At 37.6% G+C, this 24,087-nt stretch overlaps 1 long non-coding RNA gene across 1 annotated transcript in view; it reads right to left on the reverse strand.

Annotated features, from left to right (window-relative positions):
- The window catches only part of LOC126640761 (uncharacterized), a 56,761-nt gene extending 33,465 nt beyond the window's left edge, over positions 1-23,296 (reverse strand). The window contains exon 1 of the long non-coding RNA XR_007629129.1: positions 23,228-23,296. This is a non-coding gene — a long non-coding RNA (uncharacterized LOC126640761). The remainder of the gene's footprint in view (positions 1-23,227) is intronic.
- Between the last annotated feature and the right edge of the window lie 791 nt (positions 23,297-24,087).

The raw sequence follows: 24,087 nt of genomic DNA on the forward strand, positions 1-24,087 counted from the left end.
ATTCAACATGAAGTATTTGTTTGACAGATCTATTCTTTTACTGATTGCCTTCTTGAGAACAGTTATGTCTTCTTCAAATCCATTTTGTTTTAAAGGGTGGAATGACCATGAATAATTCAGGTCACTCATTCATTATGTTACTACCGAAATATGGGTTATCTTTTCTCAAGTTTACTTGTTAGGTTAAGGTAAATTAAATAAGTACGCAACCTCTTCCATATAAAAATTTTTATGCATTGAAATTTTAGACACAAATGTCATAAGATATATCAGACATAGGATTTTAAGTATATGTTGCTCTGGAACTGAAAACTTGGGAAGCAGGAAAGATACTAAAAATTTGCAATCAACATGGAAAAATCAGCCATCTATCACAAAAATTATACCTTACAGTGTATAAAATTTTGAAAATTGCCAAGATTATTAAGTATTTTCTTATTTTTTACAGCATGTGTACCTGCTTATTTTACATTCCCTGCTGGACATACAGTTTTCCCTTGCTGTTTTGATGTACTTGGCAACATGCAGATGCTGTGAGAGGAAAATAAATAGCATGTTTTAAAAATGGGCTTTTGTGACTGTAACACTGGAAAAAAAAAAATCAGTCAGGGCAGGTCAAGTACTTCTTAATTTGCTCAGTTAACCATATCACTGTGAGAATAGCTATTTTAATAATATCGTAGATACTGTTGTTACCCAGGCCACTGCAAGCTAAATTACATAGCTGAACCTTGGAAAAACATGCAGCTAAAAGTTGTCAGTGGTTTACCATGCTTATCCTACCAGCTGAAATTATACTGAGATATGTGCTCATGAAATCTTAAGGCAAAGTGTTATTTATATTTCCATACTGACCAGTGTGATAGCCACTGATACATACTCATTGCACTACTACCTAGTCAGCACTTACTTTAACCTGTAAGGCTCATAACAGTCTAAGATTATTTAATCAAATGTAAGATAATGAAGGAGGGGACCATAGTCTACTCTGCAAATGCTAGTGCCACCAGAGTTAGAAGGAATGTCAGATTTTCCCAGCTTATTAGGTATCCACTCACAGGGCTTTTATAATGACCATAGAACAAGGTTGAAGGCTCAAACATGGCGAACAAGGATTTCTGAGAGAGATCTAAAACACAAAAGGCATTCAGACACTCGTAGATTTTAGTAATTTGCACAAATAACCATCCTTTTTGCATTTATAAATCTCTGACTTGGTTGCTTTTCCCTCATGAATTTTTAGGATGTTTTCAGTCATTAAGAGCAGAATATTAATTACATTGAAAAAAAAAAAAAGGCTAGCAAGCAAGCAAGAAGAAATTCTTGAGGGTTTTTGTCTGCTTGTTCCATTCATGAGCTTACCATGTTTGTGTTTTTAGTACTCTGTTCTATGTTCTCCTAATTTTCCCTTTTCTAGAACGAGAACTGAAGAACAGTATGAACAAAGGTCAGTTTGAAAATGGGAAAATTTGTTGGCTAAAAAAATACTCTGGTGACTTAGAAGTAAGGCAATAGATAGGCAGTGACTCATACTTAGTAAGTGGTACTTGCATTAGAACACACAGCATGACAATGAAAGTACTATAAAGGCTGATGTTTAAGCAGAACCAAAAGCTTGTAAGGAAAGAAGCAGGTGATCTGTGAAGGCAGAAGATAAGAGCTGATGCAAAGTGGAGTGTTCATGATTCTTTTTGCTCTTTACTTCCTTTGCATTGAAATCTGCAAAGAAAGACTGATGGAGACAGAAACCTGGAAACTTAAAAACACTTCTGTCTCACAACATATACTTAATTTTCTATTGATATATATATATATGTAAGCAAGAACTGTTCTTTTATAAATATAATACTTAAAAGATCTCATTTTTTTTTTGTCAACATGGATTTACTGTTCAAATAAAACAGAGCAAGGTTCAATACAAAGGAGTTACTTCAGTGGTCTTTTTTATAAAAAATTACTTCTTGCTACGTGGTCTTCATTTTAGCAAACTGTTTTAGTCTCTTGTTTGTGAAATACTAATATTTATATATATCAATAATATTTTCCATGCAGGATCAGTAATTAGCTTCACTGGATCCCAGGTACAATTTGGAAGTTTTGTTGACAACTGGCTTGTGGCCAACACTTCCTCGTGTCTTCCATTAAATTATTTAGAGAAGAGAAAAGAAAAAGACATGGTTAGAGCTCAGTGCTGCAGAGCATTATGCAGGTACTTACATGCGATATATACAGCATTAAAGGAATTCAGTGACAACAAAGTGAGACTTCTTTCTTGATATAAGAACCAGATTCATATATTTGCTACAGGCAAAATATGAACGCTTAAGAGGCTGCTGTGTGAAACTGGGTTTACTGGTGTGGGGACTGAGATACAGAGCAGTACAATATTTTACTACCTAAATGCAGTAGATAGACAAGGGGTGAAAAAGACTAGAAAACAGAAAGACGTCTCCCATCAGGGAGTTTGAATGAACAGCCCACGACAAGAAGGTCTGTAGCTTCCCCTAGGTACTTAGTTGACTGTCAAAGGCTGAAGAAGCTGCTCGACACAAAGCCTGATGCTTTGAGAAGTACCTAGGCATCACCCTCCCTGCTTCTTCTGTGTGATCCAGAAAAAGGACACCTGGGAGAAAGCTCTGATGGACAGTAGCCTTCCTGCAAGATTACACAAGAAGATGACACCTGAATTGTCTGCTGTGCTTCTGTCTAAAAGTAACTAGAAGAAAAGAGCAAGTGAAGAAGACCTAAATATAATAGATAGTTCTGAAATAGAGCTGTCTGTCTCAAGACAGAATAAATAAAACAGCTTATTTCTACTGTGTTCAAATGAGAATTTATAGTTGAGTCAGGCTGAGAACGGGATTGAATGTGGATGTAAAAGTACCTTGGGAACAGGAGTGGAGAGCAGACAGTGCTCAAACAGATAAGGATTGGAATGACAGGACAGAATAATTCATGTTTAGAAAGCACTGAGCTAGTCCATTCTTCCTGAAGAAGTTCACATCTCAATCTGTATGCAGCATAAGGGGCCTAAGTCTCCTCATTCCTCTACTGTCAGAAAACATGACAGTAGAAACCCACTAGGAAAAAAAAGTAAAAAGGCACAAATCTTTTAGTTCTGGGGATAAACTGGAGTTGTATATTGGACAGACCCTCTCTTCATTCATTGACAATGTCAAAGACAAAGATGTCAAATGCCAGTACAAAAGCTAATAGGATTATAAAACCTTTCTTCTATATCAGGAAAAAAGAAACAGAAGTTGGGATAAAGAGAATAAACCCTTTAAAACTATAACAATGGGTGACCATAACTACTTTTATATAAACCATTCATACACCACGTCAAAAATGAGGTGTGGAAAAGCAATTTTTTGGTTTTATATGAGTTGAATAGTTCTGGCAGTTTTAGGAAATTCAAGAAGAAAACCTCATCCTAAGTAACACCTAAGGAATTTGATTAAAATTTGTATTGAACATTAAGCTTAGTGACCAAGCTGTAATTCTTGCAACACTGTAGTACAGAGTGGTGCTATGAAATCAGGAAGTGTGCATAAACTTTCCCCCTTTTCCATCTTCATTAGATATGGTTTCTTGGTCCTGAAGTCAGTTTCTGGATCTCTCTTTCTAAATAACTCTGCCTCTGTGTATGCCCATGTTTCTTCTTCACAAGTAGGATTCAACTTTGTAGGTCCCCCACTAATTCACCACAAGGAGAGGTTGAAGGAGAAGTTTTCAGTTTAGGTTACCAAACGTTTTCTGAAACTGATAGCATGAAACAGACTTTGAAAACAAACTCTCTCAACAAAAAAGACTAACAGGTGATCCTTGAATGGCAGCAGGGGAAACATGAGGGACATTCAAGAGGCAAGAGCAAGTAAGTAGAGGGAACCAGTGGGAATGGTGGAAGAGGTTTCACAATCATGTGAAATTCTTTTGAGAAAATGAAAATCCATAGTCAGGACCAGCACTGGACCTCTCTAGAGAGCTGAGGAGAAGTAAATTCTACGGATTTGAGAGGCTGTTTCTTTTGCCTGCGTTGGCGATTTCTTTCTCTGCAACTGTGTGTCTTCAGTCAAGGACGATTCCTGCTGGAGAAGAGACCTTTGATAACTTGTGTCTATTCTAATTCAGGTGGGAGATCATAACTGTGCTGTGCTGGTAGCTCAGAGACCTGCAAAAAAAATCTTTGTTCTCCATGACTGCATCCTGCTTAAGCTCCTGAAGGCTATTAAGAGTACTTGAAAACAATGATGTATGTGAGCCATACAGATATGATGACCAAGCAGAGTGAAATTCAAAAAGTCCTCTCCCAGCTCAGAACCAAAAATTGGCTCAGTCTATTTTGTCTTCTTTTCTGTTTGTTTTTTGTTTGTTTTGGTGGGGTTTTTTTAGACTTGAACAGGAATGTCATATCATGTCACAGCTGCTAAGAGGAAAACAAAATCTTCCAAATCAATAAAGCTAAAACTGATATGCAAAATATATTTAATATAGTGGGACTCAAAACAAATTAAGAATGCCTTCAGTCCTAAACAAAGACCAGTGAAAAATGAAAATCACCCAATGAAAAAATAGTCATCCATTCTTAATGCAACAAAAGTTGGTGATTCAACTGCTGCAATAGCACATGGCAAAATAGAAAGCATTTGTAGATAAGAAAGCAGAACCTAATGGATATTTTCAGAAAGCCTAAAAGCTCTGTTACCACTGTAGTGAAAAGATAATGGTTTCTACCTCTACAATTCCTTACAATGATTATTTTGCCAATATATAGTATAAAAGAAACAAAGACTAATAATTGCTTGTCAGCACTGATGAAGCATGACAGGCATCAGCCATGGGAAGGGGAAATGCCACTTCACTGCTATATCGGATAGTAACAGACTGCATACAGTTTATACTGTTCACCTATGGAACTGGGTCAGGAGTGTAAAGGAAAGGACATCTGAATGTCAGCTTAAGCAAGCTGCTTTTGTCTATCTAGTTAAAATACATTCAAGGACTCTCAGTCACTGAGATCAATTAAAACTGAACAGAATGATGTTGCAAATCATACGATAGAGCTCAGCTCTGCTCACAGATCAGGTCCAAATGAAGTTCAGAAAAGCTGCAACAAAATATTTTTTCCAGGAAAAAGCATTTGTCTCAGAACCTTACATCACAGAGGGTTATCTAAATATAGGCTAATTACATAAAATTATATGCAACATACAGATTCAGATTGTGTAGTGGAGGCAAAGAAGGAAGGAGTCACCAGATGAAACCTCATTATAAAAAGTATGCACAGTGAAAGATAGCTCATAGTTTATGAACATCCTGGAAAAAGAAATGCTGATAATGTTGCTATTACTCATATTCTAGCTATCATTTAAATCAAGACTCGCAAGTATAGTTTCTTAAGGATTGATTTCTTCTGGAATTTACAAAGGCCTATTTTTGGAGGGTTTTGTTAGTATATTTATGTTTCCATAAAAATAAGGTTCTTAACATTTTTAAAACTATTTGAATAAAAATTTCAAAAGGCACAATGGTCTTAGGAACTTGACCTGGAGTACCTTACAGAAGTCAGATTGTCAGAGCCTGGGGCTCTTTAAATTCTGAAATTCAGAAGTCAATTAGACCTCAAGGTCCTTTCACTCTTTAAGTAATGGTCTGGTCTGCCGTAAGAAGAGGAAAAGCAAGATCTCATACATTAAAACATATAGGAGACCAATAATCCAAGTTCTACCTCGATGTTTAGGCCACAATGCTAATTGCTAGTTTGATTTAGTTATGGGGAAAAAAAACAAACAAACAAAACACCCTTACATATTAAATTTTAAAGCTAGTTTTAAAATATGCAAACACATTATTAATTTTGAGAGGATTCCTATTTTTTATTACAATTTTTTAAGGTTAATTGTCTTCTCACTCTTTGGGGTCTGCAGACTCATTTTACAGTAAAAATTCTGGATTTTTTCCTGCAATATGAGTAAAGTATTTCCCTGAGGAAATATGACAAAAGTTCAGTAAGTTTATCAGAGGAAGGACCTTTTCACTTTAATTGCAAAAAATGTGTTTACCAATGCAAATAATAGAATGCACAACTGAACAAAAATCATAATAAGGTTGCAGAAAAGAAACAGTCTTTTTACAAAGCAGCAACACAATTTTATATTTAAATTCCAGAGCAAGGAAGTCTCCAGCTAATCAGCTTTATTCCCCTGGTAAGTATTTTGCTACAGACCATGGAATTACTCTAGAGAGGTTCGCAGTTGCAGAGACTGGATGTCTCAGGGGAACAATACTGGGCTACCAAGCCTTGCACCTCTAAATTGACCATGGAACACAACACAAGGAAGAAATAGATGATATTCTGAAAGTAGTGAAATGTTGTCTTTAATTCATCGTTAGACTCAATAAAAATATTTCTAAAGGAATCTTTTATTCTGATGTATGTCCAGGGTCAGTCTTAATGATGCTTGAATTCTTTTATTATGTATCAGAATTGCAGTCATTACTAGTAGTTCATGACAGCTTCAGACTCACAGATGTAAGGAATGAATGTAGAAGATGAAATATCACCCCAGAAATTTTCTGTCCCAGAATCACTTGAGAGAAATTAATGGATTAGTGAGCACAAATTTACATTAGGTTTCCCTAAACTACAGAGCATCAGTAGATGTCTGTAGTCCCCAAGGCTATCAATTCAACAGCTTTCATTATTATAATACCTTCAAAAAAAACTCCTAAAATAGAGTACATTCTCAGGAAATCTAGATTCATATAAATCAATGAAAGATAAATCAATGAGCAAAATAACATAATAAGCTACCAAGAGAACAGCACTATCTGAACACATAAAAGAATAAACCTTCAATACTTTATACCATACAAAACTTTTGGTGACTAGAGCCTTTTAATTGCTATCTATCTAGAAAGGTTTCTTTTAAGATGTGCATATATTTGCTTTCTGGTACAGTGCAGTCTATTTATAATCAATGTTTAACTTTTCTGGGATTAAATTTTAAGAACAGTACTTTGAAAATTTGTGTCCTTCACCATAAGGTGCCATATCTAACAAGAAATACTTTGGATTCATTCAATTAAATGACTCTGACAAACAGATATGTAAGTTATATCTTTCAATTTTTTTCTTACTTATTCCTGTGTATTGCCTCATTTTGTAGATGAATGGATGTTAGCACGAAAGGAAAAGAAAACAGCAGCACTTTATTCACATTCTTGATGCTGGTCACTATGTCCTTCTAAAATGCAGATTTTTTTTCTTCGTTGCCAAAATCTCCATAGAAGATATAATGCAGACAGAATAATTACAGTGTAAGATGAGGAAAGTGCATCCTTTTTAGGTAACATTTTGAGGGGGCACATTTTCTTCCTCTTATGTTTGAGCAATATATGCATCTCTATCACATTTGCCGCAGGCGTTTCCCAGAGGATTTTCAGGAGAACTCCTCCTCCTGTAAATAGGCCAATTCTCTTGCAAGTATGTATTCTAGAAAAGAGTAAATACATAAAACTTGAAGGTGGCTGTTACCATGCTCCAGCTGCACCTTGCACTTCACACCTTGTCTACACTAAGGATGTTTTAGGGGAAGGTTCACACCTAGACTAGAAAACCTAGTTTGACTTCTGTCAGCATTTTAGCACCATATTGAATAGACCTGCATACACAGTTCTTGAAACACTGACAGAATATGGAATTACCTTCTACATCCAAACAGTGAAATCAAATTAAGTGCAGGAAGAAGAAATTCCTGTTTCTAAACTTCCTAATTGGCAGAATTGCGGCCTATATAGATACACACTCATTCATGCAGTTTAATATCTCTGAAGGATGCAGCCATTTGCTTCCAAGGTAAATGGAGTGCATTATGAAGCAATTCAGTGAGGACTGATCCAGGGTTTTCCTTCTGAAGTCAGGATCAGCTTGGAGGATTGTATTGCGCAATGAGTAAGGAGACCAGGAGAGGAGGAAAAAAAATAAGCAGATGAGAATGAATGACATTTTTGGTGGGATATTTTAGTGGACAATAAATAACTTCTTACCACTTATCTATATGATTCTATGTTATTCTGTTTGTATCATCACCCTCAAAAGTACTAACAGGAATGAAAGGTTTTCAGTGACTTAATTCCTTCATTTTTCAGGGTGCCCATCTGCCATCCTGGTTTCAGTATCTCCTGTGGTCATGGCTCAGACTATCCAGTGGTTCTTCCAGGCTGAATCAGCACTCTTATCAGAAAAGGTTGTTGCTGTCTATAACTCTTGAAATGCTTAATCTGTTTATATCAAAGATTAGCACCACTAAAGCTACTACAATGCAAACTCTAAGGCAGGCTTGTCCAGTACTGTGGGAAACCACTGAAACAGAGAGAAAGTTTGATTAAATTGCTGTGTGTCACGTAGTTTAGTCATACCCTGGGTTGCAGTCTGCAATCCAGTTTTAAAGTTATTTGTCGAGGTTATTCTGAAAACATTCTCCACAATGACTTTGGCCCTTCCTGACACCTTCTCACAAACAGGTAGAAAGAAAACATTAGCGATATAGCATGTACCTACTAAATCTGCTTGCTAAATCTGCCCATTAGATGATCCAACCAGGACTTCAAGCTTCACTGCAAGATGCTGCAGTAGGTTTGAACTCTAGAATGTAAACTTCCCCGTATCCCAAGCATTGTCAGCAGGGGTATCGTGCAGGCAGAAGCAGACTCTCAAGGGTAACTCTTCGGAACAGCACACAAGCCAGAGGCAGCCACTACCACTCCCACCTACTCATGTGAGTCCACAGTAGATGGCTTTGCATGTTCCACTTTTTGAGGTTTTATACCTGTATAATGCAAGAGGGTTTTTGAACAATTTCAAACATGGATGAGTCCAGAGACTGAACCCAGTCAGTATGTAAAAAAGGACACTTTAAAGGAACTTCTACAGCAAGGCACAAGTCAAGCCCTGTGATGATGAAAATTTGTAGGATATGTCAGCAATACTATCAATAGGCTTTAGGAGAACACACTAAGGGTTCAAGGTCAGATTTCAAAGCAAAATAGTCAGCAATATAAATTGTAGTCAAGTCAGATTTTGTACTTAACAGTATTAGTATCTGACTTTCCTCATCTAAAAAAACCACTCACTAGCTGTATGTTTACAACAGGTACTCCACAACAATGGGAGCTATAGTGGCTTTCTGTGGCTAGGTTTTGTTAGCAAGGGGGGCTACAGAGATGGCTTCTGTTAGAAGCTGCCAGAAGCTTCCCCTGTCTGGTGGAGCCAATGCCAGCTGGCTCCAGGATGGGCTTCCTGCCACTGGCCAAGGCTGAGCCAATCAGGAGTGACAGTAACGCCTGTGTGATAACATATTTAAGAACCGAAGGTTGTTTAGCAAATGAAAATTCCAGCCAGGGAAGATGCAGAGTGAGAACATGTGAATAACATGTGAACTAAGGTCAGTGCAGAAGGAGTGGGAGAAGGTACTCCTGGCACTGAAGCTGAGGCCCTGCAGTCCATGGTGCAGACCATGGTGGGGCAGCTGTGCCCCTGCAGCCCATGGAGGACCATCGGGGTGCAGAGACCCCCCTGCAGCCCATGGAGGAGCCCACGCTGGAGCAGCTGGGTACCCGAAGCAGTCTGTGACCCTGTGGTAGGTCCAAGATGGAGCAGGGTCCTGCCAGGGATCTGCAGCCCATGGAGAAAGGAGCCCACGCTGGAGCAGGTTTTTCCCAAGTAGGACTTGTGGCCCCCATGGGGAACTCACGTCAGTACAGCTCATTCATGAAGGACTGCACCCCATGGAGGAGTGATCCACAGGAAAGCAGTTTGGGAAGAACTGTTGCCTGTGGGATGGACTCACGCCAGAGAGGTCCATCAAGGACTGTCGCCTGTGGAAGGAGCCCCACAGGAGCAGGGGGACTCCTCTCCCTGAGCAGTGGTAGAAACAACAACTGACTGTAACCCCCATTTTCCCATCCTCCTGCACCACTGGGGGGAAAGGAGGGAGAACATGGAAGGAAGGAGGGATGAGGGGAATAATCTTAAAAACATTATTTTACTTCTAATTCTTTTGCTGACCCTGTTAGTAACAAATTCAGTTAACATCCCCACTTTGAGTCTCTTTTGCCCATGATGGTGATGAGTAAGTAACCTTTCCCAGCTCTTAACTCATGAATCCTTTGCTTTTTTCTTGCTCTCCTCTGTCCAGTTGCAGAGGGGAGAGAGAGAGGCTGTAATGAGTACCTGGCATCCAGCCAGGATCAACCCACTACAGGAGCCTGTCATGGGCACAAGTGAACTGATTCTGCCTGTGTCCAGAACCGAGGAAAAAAACCCAATCCTTAAGTGATCTGTATCAGTGCATTACACATCATGTGCTAATAATCTTAGCCTCTCAATAGCTTTCAGAAGCTCATCAGTTTATTACTGTCCTCATGTATCCTTTTCCATTCAGCTCAGGGCACAGATAGGGCAGGTTTGCATCTACCCAGATCGTATAGTGAAAGTACTATATAGGAGGACTCTGTAGCAAGGATTATTTGACATCCCTCATGTAGACCAGATTTCACCCATGGAAAAACAAAGGACTTAAGGATGTGACCATTCCCTAACCCAAGTAGTGGAAGAGAAACAAGAATGTGCTGGGAGGGACGGAGAGCAGCAGCTGTAGAGTCACTGATTGATTAGTGTGGGAGGGGCTCCCATACAAAACTGACATTGATCTATCTTTTAATCTAGCAGCACAACAACAAATCTTAAGGCAATCAATTTTAATGGTATTAATAGTCTCATTCAAATTATTCACTTTCTCCCTTAATTTAGGAGGCTGGCTTCATATTTCTTGAGCAGATTTGTCAAATAAATATTGCTGTTTCTTTGAGAGCAGCTTTCCTTACCGCTCCATTTCCTTAAACATGCTTGCTTCTTTAAAGAGTGTTATAATTTCCTCCCAGGACTGAATAATTAATAATTCATTCATTTACTGCTTGTTGTGATAATATTTCTTCTTTGTATAAATCAATTTCCATGTTGGCTTGGTTTTCCTTTTGGCAAACTACAGGGAGCCTCAACATATCTTAATCCAACACAAGTTCTGATCAGTTTAGATAATCTTTGTCACTCCTAAATCACAACTGGGCACAGGTCAGGACTCTTCATTCTAGTAATTGCCCTCTCTTCATCCATAATTTGCTGTCTTGAATAAACCATTAGTTCAACTTCTTTTTTTCATTCATTTCAGACCTCATCCAGTGGCCATGGGAATCAATGGGAGATTTTACTCTGAGAACAATAAGCACTGAGCAAAATTTTTATCACTTTCCAGTGTATTGAACTGGGTGAGAGGAGCAAATGGAGCAGGGCTGGAATGAACCGCTTCGAGACAGAAAGCAATAACTTGAGCAGCAAGCTCACAGAGCTCAGAGCCCTGCAAGCATATGATCATCTTCCACGGCTGCTTAAGTCTCTGGTATAAGTAAATAAATAATAAATACATGAACAGAAGCCAAATTGCAGTATTCCCATAACCATTATCCATAGAGAAATGCAGTAATATTATTTTCCATTTTAATTTGTTTTTAAGTTAAATATGAACATAAATACATGTAAACACCATATGCAAAACCCATACTATAAAAGGACTACATTTTCATTTAAAGGAATACAGTTTAAGGGAATGCAATTAAGTAAATATACAGTTTCAAAGAACTTCTTAATTTCAGAAAACTCATACACTTTGGGAATGGACATATCTGCTAAAAGTTGGAAGATTGAGTTTGATTTCTCTCTCTTCATACAGTCTTCCATAAAGATTGGGTACTGACCACTTCCAGAGTTGGGTTTGATGCATTTTTCATCTGACACAGTAAGACAGTCCTTACACAGTCACAGTAGGGGTTGTCCCCCTGCAGCCCATAGGAGATCATCAGGGTGCAAAGACCTCCCCCCCGCCTTGCACCCGATGGAGGAGCAACCCACAGGGCAGCAGACTGGCAAGAACTGCTGTCCGAGAAGTGGACTCAAACTGATTGCAAACACCTTCCCATTCCCCTGCACTGCTGGGGTGTGGGTGGACAGGGCAGGCTGCCACTGTGGGTTTGGGCACTTGGCTGGGGCCAGGTCCAAACCACCACAAACAGTTTCACAGCAAGTTATTTTTTTTTTTAACGGTATTTTTAATGTTTGCTTTTGAAATCCAGGTATAGTGTATCTGACTGCACACTTAATACCATACCAAAAAATCCTGTACTCAAAGTTTACTATACCAGCATTGAGTAAGCCATGAATAATCACTTTGTTAAGTATTTAGTGTATTTTTTAGAACCTGTATTTCACTATTTATTACACAAATGTGCAATACAAAGACAAATTACAGTGTAATTGTGGTGCAACTATGGGATATTCAATGAGCCAGTCAAAAGGATGCACATGTTGTGACTCAAACACTGTGTTGGACAGTGCAGTATTAAAAGTCACCTTATTAGTCCCACCAGAAAATTGAGAAATATGTGCACAAAGATCTTATCTTGAAGAATCAATGAGGATATTTAGAAAAACAAACATCAATACACTGAGTCTTGGGAAAAAGATTCAAATATGTCAAAAAGTCACTGAAGTACTGACTATGACCCTCTCATGTAATTTCTTGAAGGCAATATGCCCCTTGGAGATAGTGAAGAAGATGATGAGAACTATTTGTCTTGCTAATGGTTTATGGAGGGATGTCAAATAATACAAGGGGAGACAACCTCAAAAAGGAAGCCCACAGCTGGCTGTGCTCTGCACCTCTGTGTCTGGAAAGAAACCTCAGGTGTGTGTGAAAGGGAATGAGTGGCAGTGCCACTCTCACCACTCCCTAGTTTTTTTCCTGTAGCCTTTCTTTTATTTTTTAATGTTTGGAAGACAAACTGATTGGGATATTGAGGTATTAATCTTTCCTCTGTAGGCATCTTTAGTGCCTAACATCATCACCAAAATTTCAGAAGTGTTAAAAAAAAATCAACAAGTGTCAACAATCCTAGCAGAAGTTCCCATAAACCACAATTAAATGCCTTCAGCTTTATGATACTCAAATCCTCCTACCGACTTAGTGTGACAAAATACAGAACATGACTTCACATCCTCTCCATGCTGCTAGTCCCATCTGGCCAGAGACTGAGACCACTTGGAACACTACAGGAGCAAATGTTTGTGGTGGCCACAACCCTTGGCACTGTTTGGAAGTTATATGATGTCAGTCCCTGTTTCCCAACATAAGGAATTCTCAATAATATGCCACGAAATTTAAATTATGAGCTGTCATTGTATGACTTTGCTGACTATACTAGAAAAGAAACCTGAGTAGCAAAAATGCTGTATGATTAGGGCTCTACCATGAGCTAAAAAGGAGAGAGAGGCTTGGTCATCAAATCGAAAGGCTGTACTTTCTTGGATATCTATAAATAGACTGCATGAACCATGTTAAAATTTATAATCTTGCAATATCTCCCTCTTTCTCTTCCTCTTCTCTTCCAGTCGAATAACAAATGGTAAATGTGTCTTCCATTCATTTCAATCAATATCTGATAAATATGCCTTTTTTAATCATTTTTTATTAGCATCTGTGAGTTCTGGGCACAGACTAAGAACTTGTGGTCACAGACAATGTGTACATAGATCACAAAGGTATCCCTACTCTACCTTCTATTCCACACAGCTCTGGCAAACAATTTACTAGACAATAAACTATAGTCATCTTTTCTATGACTGCAGAGATTGGTATATTTTGACTGAGCAACTGGAATTGTTGTAGGCTGAGCCTGAAAATTGTTTCTATAATATTGAGTCAAGTGGGCAGTTAAGTCCATCAGGGCAAGACAGAAGGATGCTTTATGACCCTTTTCTTAATAGGGAGAAAAAATAACTGCAACTTTTCAAAATATTATAATCTCTTACATTCCCATTCTAGTACGACCTCCCACAGCTGCCTAGAGATGGCATCCTGGAAGCAATGAGCTGTTCACAGGAGACATCCTTTCCCATGAGAGAAAATAAATGGCTCCAGGAACAGGAGGTGGACAGGAAGGACTATGCAAGTGGTAGGGTCTGCAGTCTAAACTTGCCAGCAGAAACCCAGACTTTTCAGGGGCAAGACCAAAATTATGACTTTTCATGCACAACATGCACTTGTTCTTTTAAATTCAGTCAGAGTTAATAAGCATGGCATTGTATAAGAAAAAGTTTGTTAATTCATTTCCCTAGAAGTATAGGAATGCTGGGAAAACATACCCTCTTAACAAAGCCTGGGAGCTGTAGGCAACCATAGTGACCATGAACACTCTACAATTATTGTAGATATGATCCCTCCTCACCCTCTGCCTGCACTGAGGACAGCTGTCACTCTCTGACCATTCTGCTTCTGAATTTCTCTTTCAGCTTTTGACATTGTATTTGGACACAGATATAAGGTTGTAACAGGATAACAATGGAAACAGCGGCATCACAGAGCAATTTTCCTCCTTCCACCTCCAGCTTCTCATCCTCCCCCAGCAGTGCACAAACAAATAATGCACCTGCAGCCTTTTAGCAGCTTGAGATTGAGTTCACAGTTTCATTCAGGACACTGCACTAGGATGATTCTTGTTTATCTGAGCCACTGAAGTAGTCAAAACTTGCACCAGTGTTTTCTTGGTGCAGTTAATTGGAGCATTTCAGGGTTTTTCTGGGCCTATCTTTAGGTTGATCTTCCATAGGATGGAATCCAGTGAAAAATATAAATGTTAAAATAGAACAAGCAAGACTTATGCCCATACAATGCCACGAACCCTTCATGAGTAGTATTTAAGATCCAACCAGTCTTAGAGTTTAGAAGGTGAAATCTTCCTCAGGAAGGATCAAGGCTGCTATTTTCTGAGGGTAGAACAAAAATTTTAAACCACAGTGGAAAGACATGGAAAAGCAAAGGTATCTCTTTTTGTAAATTTATAATAATTTAGATGTTGTCTAACAGGCATTCTGAGTTTCTTCACTGTTAGAAAATGAGGCATTTGGTCATTTTTCTCTTTTAAAAAAATATCAATCCCATTAAAATGCCAAACAAAACCTACTTTCCAATATTTTCAGACCCTTCATAGTCTTTCTTTTACCTGGAACCCAAGGTTTGTTTTAGTTTCAAATATTTAACAAGACATTAATTTAGTCAACATTTCCATATGCTTTTAAATCTTATTTTGTCTTTCTTATTATTTGGTTTTTTTGGTTTCTGAGACTTTGATATATATTGAGTAACTTTTGTAGTTTCCTCTCAAGCCAAAATGCTGGTAGCTTATGGCTTTTTGAAGGTTTTGTTCCGAAGCTGGATTTCTGGCATAATGTCATAACTCCCAAAGTCTATCTTCTATACTAATAAATAAAATACATAATGCAGTTGCAATATTGTCTACCTTTCTTTGGTCTAACAGCTGGCGAAAGAAAATCTAAGCAACTGTAAACAAAACAAAAGTTTCCCAAATGAAAGATTCAGCTTTCATCAAAAATCACACATGTTTCCAGACAAAGATTTTCTTTTGAAATTTTGGTTTTCATTTCATCTGAAAATGCTACAAAAGCCTTTAATTGATAGGAAAGTTGTGAATTCTTCTGATATATTTTCCCCCTAGTGCCTAATCACCTTCTCTGTGTAAAGATGCTTATTTTATTTCTCATTTGCAATTGTCTGACTTCGGCTTCCAGCTTTTATACTTTGCAACACCTTTGTCTTCTAGATTAAAGAACACTTCAGTAGCCAGTGTTTTCTTCCTGTGAAGTTACTCCTTCTAAGCTATAATCAAGTCACCTCTCAATCTTCTTTTACTTTAAAGGAGTGTGAGGGATGAAAGACTAGCAGACTGTGAGCTCTGGAGGGGTACTAGAATGGGAAACCCAGTGTTCATTAAAGGACCTGTCGTTCACCCTCAGGCAAACCAGCTTATCTACCCCCATGTTTTCCTTCTTACAGATTTTTCTTGGTTGTTTAAATTGCAAAGCCTTTGGGTGTGTCTGTAGCACAACAGATTAGAGACCTTTTTCAGATCTTTATTAGTGCAATAAAAAGCGGCTAAAAACATAGTACAAAGGGGTCTGTCCATTGTAGTTCATTTACATTTATTTGGTTGGTAAGTGTTCTCACACTGTTCTCCAAAGTTTTTCCTTCTTTGTTTGTTTGTTTTCTAGATGAAGCACTTTGATTGGCTTAGAAGACATGAGGATCCCTCTTTAGATCACTGCTGACCTGATTTCAGAAAGTGTAGGGTTTTAGATAATATTTTTTCCAACCTATCAATTTCAAATCCCAAGGGAAAACCAATGGAAAAGCAGTTTGAAATATATCTTTGTGCGGGTTTTGTGAACTGCCAGATAACTAATGCAGGAAATCACGTTCTTTTGAAGTACTAGTTGCGCCTTTTTAATTAAGCATATAAACAAGATGTCTCTACCCTATAGAAAAATTAATAATATTAATAAAAAATATGTACTTTATACATTGCTTTTGCACATATTTCTGCTGTAATTAAAGGCCTTAACTGACTGAGTCAAAAGTGAAAAGGATCATTTAATAATATCTGAACTCCGCTCCATAATGCTTACCGGTTTTGATGCAGGTTGAGTTAATTAATATTTGGAGAAAAGAGTAAGAAGTTAATCAAACCCAGGGCAAAGTGAAAGATTTTTGAAGATAAGAATTTCCAGAGGTATAACTGCAGTCAGGACAGAATAATTCTGGGAATACTTCAAAAAGACAAAATACCATGGTGGGCTGAAATAGGTAGTACATGACAGATAATTATGTGATAGATAACATTCCCTCTGGCTACACAATTCTGACTGCATACTATGGACATCATCAAGGCCAGCTGAACTATTAACACTGCTTCAGTAAAACTGACCAAACCAATGGAATAAGAACATAGCATATTATTTTCATCAAGCTATTCACTTATTGGGTGAAAGAAATGGATGACTGAAGGAAATACTAAAAAGTCCTTACCTGTGCACACCAAAGATTGATGAGGCATAATAAATAATTAATTAATTTTGTTTGGGTTTTTTTTTCACTGAATTCACATGGAAAAGTTGGAGGCAGGAAAGAATGAAATTTTGAATGTTAAGTCAGAGACTTTTAAAACATCACAGAGGTTCTTTATCTTCGTTCTGGACCACCTTAGATATGACAACATTTTAGTACAAGATATAATTTTGAAATGTACCTTTTTAAAGCAGAGACCATTTATGAAAATTGTGGAATCAGAATTCAAGTAACATTTAGAGAGTTATATGAATCTATTAAGCAATACACTTACATGAGCTTCTGTAAATTACTTCTCACCCATCCCGAGAAATAAACAGGATTAGCGTTTATTCTATGTCAAAATCCATTCTGGAGGCTCCTCCAAAATTAATGAAACTGAATATTAAGACTCGGTCCATAAAGTGCTGCAGAAGACAGAAACAAACTAATCAGGACATTGTGAGGAAGTTTACTTTCAATATTTGTATAAGGTGAGTTTACTTCATAATTTTGTATAGCAAATTCCACTCTAACCTAATTAATAAATACAGAGAAAGACAAGGAAAAAAAGTTTGAGATGAAGGTGGTGACATGTTCATTAAAGTTACTCTCCACCTCATTTTAAAGTAAATGTTAGGGTCGTCATGGTTCACCTTGATGCTAGCAACTTATTTACACTGACCCCTCTGGGCAGAAGCCTAAAAGTAAAGCAGGTGGGCTGAGATTTCCACACTAAAAGCCATTCCAAGGTTGAATTGTTGTAACTATGCGAGGTGTGAACTGATTCTTATGATAAAACTGAAGGGTGGTCATGTTGTCCAAGCATGCTGACCCTGTTGTACCCAGGAATAACTACTGATGGCATTAACCCATCATCCCTCCTAGTTTCCAGGCTAAAATAATCTGCCTTTATATTTTATGCTGGCTCTTTCCAGCTCTAACATTTAAACTGTGGCTCTCATTGCTTGAACCTTAACTTTAGGGATGGCCCATATATTAACCCTGGAGAGATCCAAACAGCCAGATGGGACCAGTTCTTGTGTGAGCACAGTGCCTCTTGGACATCCCTGCCTATAGAAGCCTCCATTCCTTCTGGTCTTAATTTCAAACCAGAGGCCATTTCCATAGCCAGAGATCATAAACTGGGCACAGGTCATGCTGGCTGATCCTGCTGGTTGATTCTGCTCTAGTCCTCATCCAGTTTGGCCAGCACTCTCTTGCACCTCTCACCTTGTGTGGGTATATGTCATATAGACAGGAATAGGTATAAAAATTCACATCCATATATGTATGTATAGCTGTATGCACATTGTATACAAATACATACCAGAATACACCAAAATATGTAAATATATACATATATAAATATGTATATATATATATGTTTAGTTATGCCAGTAACAAATACCACTGTTAAACTATGATTTATAAAAACACACGTGATATTTGCCTATGTCAGTGTTACTTTTTGCTGTATCTGTAGCTTAAAACATGTAAACCCCTCCTAGTCCTACCACTCAAAGTATTTTCATAGTAGTCCTTTCAGGTGCATGTTTCTCCTGTTCGCTAGAATTCTGACAACAAGGAAAAAAAAAATGTGTGCAAAGGCTCCTGGCAGGTTGGTTTGAGTTTTTTTTTACAATTAGCAATCTGATGTGATTCTGACAGTAACTAAAATGTTCATTATGTATCAAGGACTTAGAAAGGCTCTTTAACTGGTACCCTGGATGGCTCAAAACTGTACTGGCGCCTTCCTGCCTGCTTCAGTACCTTAAACTAGGCATGAGTCATAAGCAATTGCCAGCCTAATCAAATTCTACCTGAATGTATGTTGCATAGAGTTGCAGAAGATGTGCTATATCTTGAAAAACGGAAATATATTTCAAAGTCTAATAAGATCACTATAAGTAGAGAAGCAGTGATTGCTAACACCAAATGAAATTAGACTGTGGATAGTACAGAGTGCGTTATTAGATAAGAGCCAAGTGATCACTAGTATAAATTATTGATCACTACTTTCAAATTCCACTGTATGACTGACTTCTTCTTCAGTGTTTTTAAGCATGGCTCAATTTTTATGTGACTAACAAAGTACATGCCAAGTTTCCTAAGAAGGGATCAGCCTGATTCATTCCTCTTTAATTTCAGTTTTGGCAACATATGCAGTGTTATTGAGCTCAGTGGCAAATAAGCAGGGCTAGTGAATAAATCTATAAGGATCAATAATATAAATGACAGACAACTATCTTAAATCCCAGTATGACTGTTTCAGTGCTGCAGGATCGAGCTGAGGGAGATGACTGCAGAAGAAGCAAATAGAGAAAGAACTATGTAATTTCAAAGAGCATCTCTAGTCTGGAGCTAAATCTTTTTTTAACTGCCATTGGTACCGAGAGAGCTATAACAGGAAGGTAAAGGGTGTGCATGTCTGTGTATAGGGAAGACAAGGATAAGAAGCAACAATATTAGCAACAATATGCTAAGAATTCCCCTTGTTATGAAGGGTAACATCTTGCCTATTTCTTGGAAGGCTTTCAGAGACAACCAAGAAAGGTACAGTTTACTCAGAGCAGAGAAAATCCCAAAGCACTCAATTCCCAGATATTTGGAAATATAGAATCCAAGCCCAGCAGCTGGTGGAAGTTTACTTGTGCCACAGAAATATGTACTGACAGCACTACGCAGATATGTAAAAGGAAGAGAAAAAACACAGACTGACTCAGAAAATATGGATCACTGGACTGATTTGCCTTCAGAGAATCACTGAAAATCTTTATCTTTCACTTACACTGCAATTTATACTTCATGCTGCCTACTCTTCTGAGCCAGGTGCACACACCAGGTTTTTGGCTCACTTAACACTTTACTTTCCTGTGGTTTTCAAGACTCTCCTCCTAACTATTTTATCATATTTCTGTAAAACATTTAAAAAAAAAAATCAAACCACATATTTCTTATTCAGGAACTTTACTGTCTCTCTAAGGTATATAGGATTGACCATTTTTGTATGAAATCCAAATAGGGAGTGGAAAGGAATGTGGGCAAAATGAGAGGAAAAGCCAGTTGCTCTGAACTGCTTTGTTGCAGTCGAAACCAAGAAGTTCAAGTACTGTGAAGAGAACAAAGGATGCCTTTTGGTTTTCATACAGAAGTGTACTCCTCAAAGATTTCAAGCTCAATATTCAAATAAAAAGCTTTCAGTAGAACTGCAATATGAGTTCACCTTCTGCTCAACATCATGTACTGTATGTTACATATATTGTTTAGGTCAAAGGTATAATTTTCATTTGATCCCTTTGTCTGAATGTTCATATCTGTTATATTGACTTGGGTTTTCTGGAGTGGAACAAAAATTGTCATTGAAACAAGAGTCACTGCACATCAACTGCACACATTTTTCACAATATTTTTTCCCAAACAAGTTTCTGGATCAATTGAAACCAGTTGGCTTGGGAATTTGCTATCAATTCAGATTTCATAGGAAAGAAATCAGTAAAGCTGTTGAAATTCATAGTACCAAAGTTAGTACTTTATAGTACTAAATACATAGTTCTAAAGAATATGACCTGTTAACTAACCAACATTTAAATAATCACTCCTAGGCTCAATATAAAATTTCCATGGCTTTAAACAGTAGTTTTAGCTAATACTTATTCATTAGTATGTCAGATTTGTTAGATATGGTTTATTGATTTCCAAATCAATGAAGGATGGTATTGAAAATGCAGCAGAGACTATTTATTAAAAGCTCTAATTTAAATTCACAGAAGTGTTAACCAAGATAGCGAAAGATAAAACCTCTAGTATATAAAACATTGAGATCGGTAAGGAAGGGCATAATTTTTGCAAGTACATTATGATTTTCTGCATCTGTTTGATTTTCCTACTATAGCAGCAAAAGTCAGAATAAGTCAAAAGGAACATATGAGAACATATCTTCAGATACAGCCAAGAATGCTTTTAAAACTCTTTAAATCCCGAGCAAAGAATTAAATCTGTAGAAATCTAATTGATCCCATGAAAAGGAAAAATAAGATCAAAAAAAGTATACTGAGAAGCATATACTTCAGAACAGTTCAACTCCACTCAAAAGGAAACAGATTTATTAGTTATTATTGTTCTCTAAGATTCATTTTGCAATGTTAGTTCTAGATCAGGGCAGAAAGCTTAACTCCATTTTAAAATGAATTTCCCATTGTATTCACCTTCTCAGAAATCCCATTTTCTGGCACAAATGCAGAAGCGTATTTCAAGTATACACGGAAATAGGATTTTCAATTCTCCCATGCAAATATTCACCCTGGAAGAGCATGCATGGTCATTCAGTCCAGAAATAGAAATTATATCATGTGAGTTTCTAACCAGCCACAATTGAGCAACACAATTATAAACTTTGGCTGTTTGCATATCAACTACTCACAGAAAATGGTTTATGATTAATGCCCTCAGGCAATAAATACTGAAAAATGGCAATGACAGTCCACTCAAAGAAGCAAAGAATACTAACCTGAATACAGATATTTCAAAGAACACACATACATAAACAAAGATGTAGTTTCATAAATGATTGACTTAAAAATATTTCTGTGAGGGAGACAATTTTTTCTATTTTAAATATGGTGGTTCCAAGTGCAAAATTAATTCTTTCCAGTTGTCCATAAAAGAAAATCAAGTCAACTTTGTCATTACTGACTGTTCATTTACTTATTGAACTGTACATGGGAATGTTTTGCAGTACTTAGCCACAGCATAATAAGCTATAGAGGAAAAACAGTGCATGAATTTCTGGACATACATAAGTTCTAAGTGCTATACTTCTTTAACATATCTTAACATCTTTTTGTCTATTCTTTTGCATTTGATCTTCACTTGAAAAGATTTTTTCTTCTTGCAGATATATTTACTTTACTGTAACACAATAATATTATGCAATTTTTCACGTGCTTATTTCAATTGTACAGTAAGAAGAAAAGTACAGTCTACATTGGCTGTAAGAATACTGCCTGTACTGCCTTTCAGGAAGTCAGGCTGTACAGACAGATTATCAGGTTATTTTCTGCAGCTTGACAGTAGCAGCTGCATTATGGGATCTTTTTTTTTTTTTATTCAGACATTTGGAATTGTTTGTTTCTGTTGGTAATGAGTCAATGTTCCTGACTCATAAGTACTTGAAATTTTCTTATTTCAGAAAAATGACAGAATAACATGAAAGATGCTGTCACTTACTCCATTTTTCTGCAACCTCTGTGACATATCTCAAGTAAAGTAAAGAAACAGAGCATTTATCTCCCCCTCCCCTCACTAGGAAGAGAGACTGCAGTGGATTCAAACAGTTTTAACTCTTTAGTATCTGACAGCAGAAGAGAAGCAAACAGCAAGCATTAGAAAAATAAGTATGGAAGGATGAGTCAGGCAGACAGGAAGAACAAATCAGAGATCCACCACCCTCTCCACGAATAAGTGAGAGAGACTAACCACCTCAGGGACTTGATAAAGATGTCTGGAGTTCTTGGGAAGGAAGGACTGCTGGACCCAGCCCCAAACATGGTGCTCTGCATGAACACAGCAGGACATCTCTCTGAACTGATTAAACTGGATTATTTTTATTAACAAATAAACTCCAGGAAAAAGCAGCCCCTCTTGCAGCACTAAGCTAAAAATACGTGTTTTAGTTCCTCTATCAGCCCTAGCTACAGGATCACAGAGCATCAGCTTAGCTGCTTATTACCACAAGTGCTCCTTCAATGAATATAAAACCAGCTTAACAAGCTTCAGATCAAGGGAACTGGGACTGCAATGGCTAATACCTACTGCCTCCTCTCAGGAGTGACACAATAGCAGTGATCTTTTGTGACTGACTGAGCATGAATGCTATTTTCCCCAATGTGGCTTAATCTACCCTGTCAGACTTACAGGGGGTAAACTAACATCAGTGGGAACCCTTCAGTTAAATCCCTGTGAACTATTCTTTAAATGTCCCCCCACACATGACCTTTTAGAAAGCCAATTGTGCTGCACAACAACACTCTCTGAGGCTCAGGCATCTCATTGCTGGAGGAGGAACACAGTTTCAAGGTATCAGGACAAGCTGGAGTAATACAGGTAATAAAGGAATCTCTTCTAAGTGAAATGAAATAGAAGTGAAATTAAGTGAAATGAAAATAGAAAAGTTCTAATGATAAATGGGACACATTAATAGTAAGACACCCTACCTTGTAACTGGTATCTTGGCTGACCTCCATACTCAACAAAATATTTCCAGAAGCATCGACTATGTCAAGATGTGGACAACTGAATGAGATAAAAAGTATTTGACAGTTCAGGACCAGGTCTAATCAATCAGACAGGCCTAGCAAACTTTCTAATGCTCTACCTTCATTTTTAGGATTACTGCCAGGAAGGCAAAGGAAGCTTTATGTGGCAAAAATAGATTATGATACTCGTGGGCTGAGGTATGCTGAAACCTGATTTACCATTCAATATCTTTAAGACTTTACCTTTGAATTTTAATGCCATGCCTACTTCTCTAATTAGAGTTACAGCAGTCATGACTGCTCCCAGCTCTGATCCTTCCTCGCCATTTACCCTGTAATATGAATTAATGGACTGAAGGATTAAGAAATCTTAATCCAGATTTTATTTCTCTACTTCACCTGTAGCATGTGTGGCCAACTAGCTGCCTGCAGTGACATATTGCATTATTTTCTCTCCACTGTTGTCTGCTCTATCCTCCAAAGGCAGTCCAAGCACCGCAAACCCAGAGGCAGATCTCTTCAAATTTCTGTTTGTCACTTCTTGGAGGATTTTTGCCCACCAATATTATTCTCCTATGATTCTTTTGCCGTGGACAAAACTTCAGGTTCAAGACACTGATAAGTCATTTCTTCTTCTTTCCAAATCCTGATTATTCCCACAACAGAATTATTACTTTTCTGTAAGTAGGTTTGTATTCAAGGATAATTAATACCTAATTTTAAAAAGGACTCACAGTAATAAGTATTTCTTTTCCCATTACAACTATTCTCCCCACACTCTAGTTCTTCCTGTCTCTTCACATAAAGCAATGAAATAA

The sequence above is a fragment of the Myiozetetes cayanensis genome, unplaced genomic scaffold (genome assembly GCF_022539395.1).
Source record: "Myiozetetes cayanensis isolate MyiCay16 unplaced genomic scaffold, myiCay2020 scf2-11, whole genome shotgun sequence".
Taxonomy (NCBI): domain Eukaryota; kingdom Metazoa; phylum Chordata; class Aves; order Passeriformes; family Tyrannidae; genus Myiozetetes; species Myiozetetes cayanensis.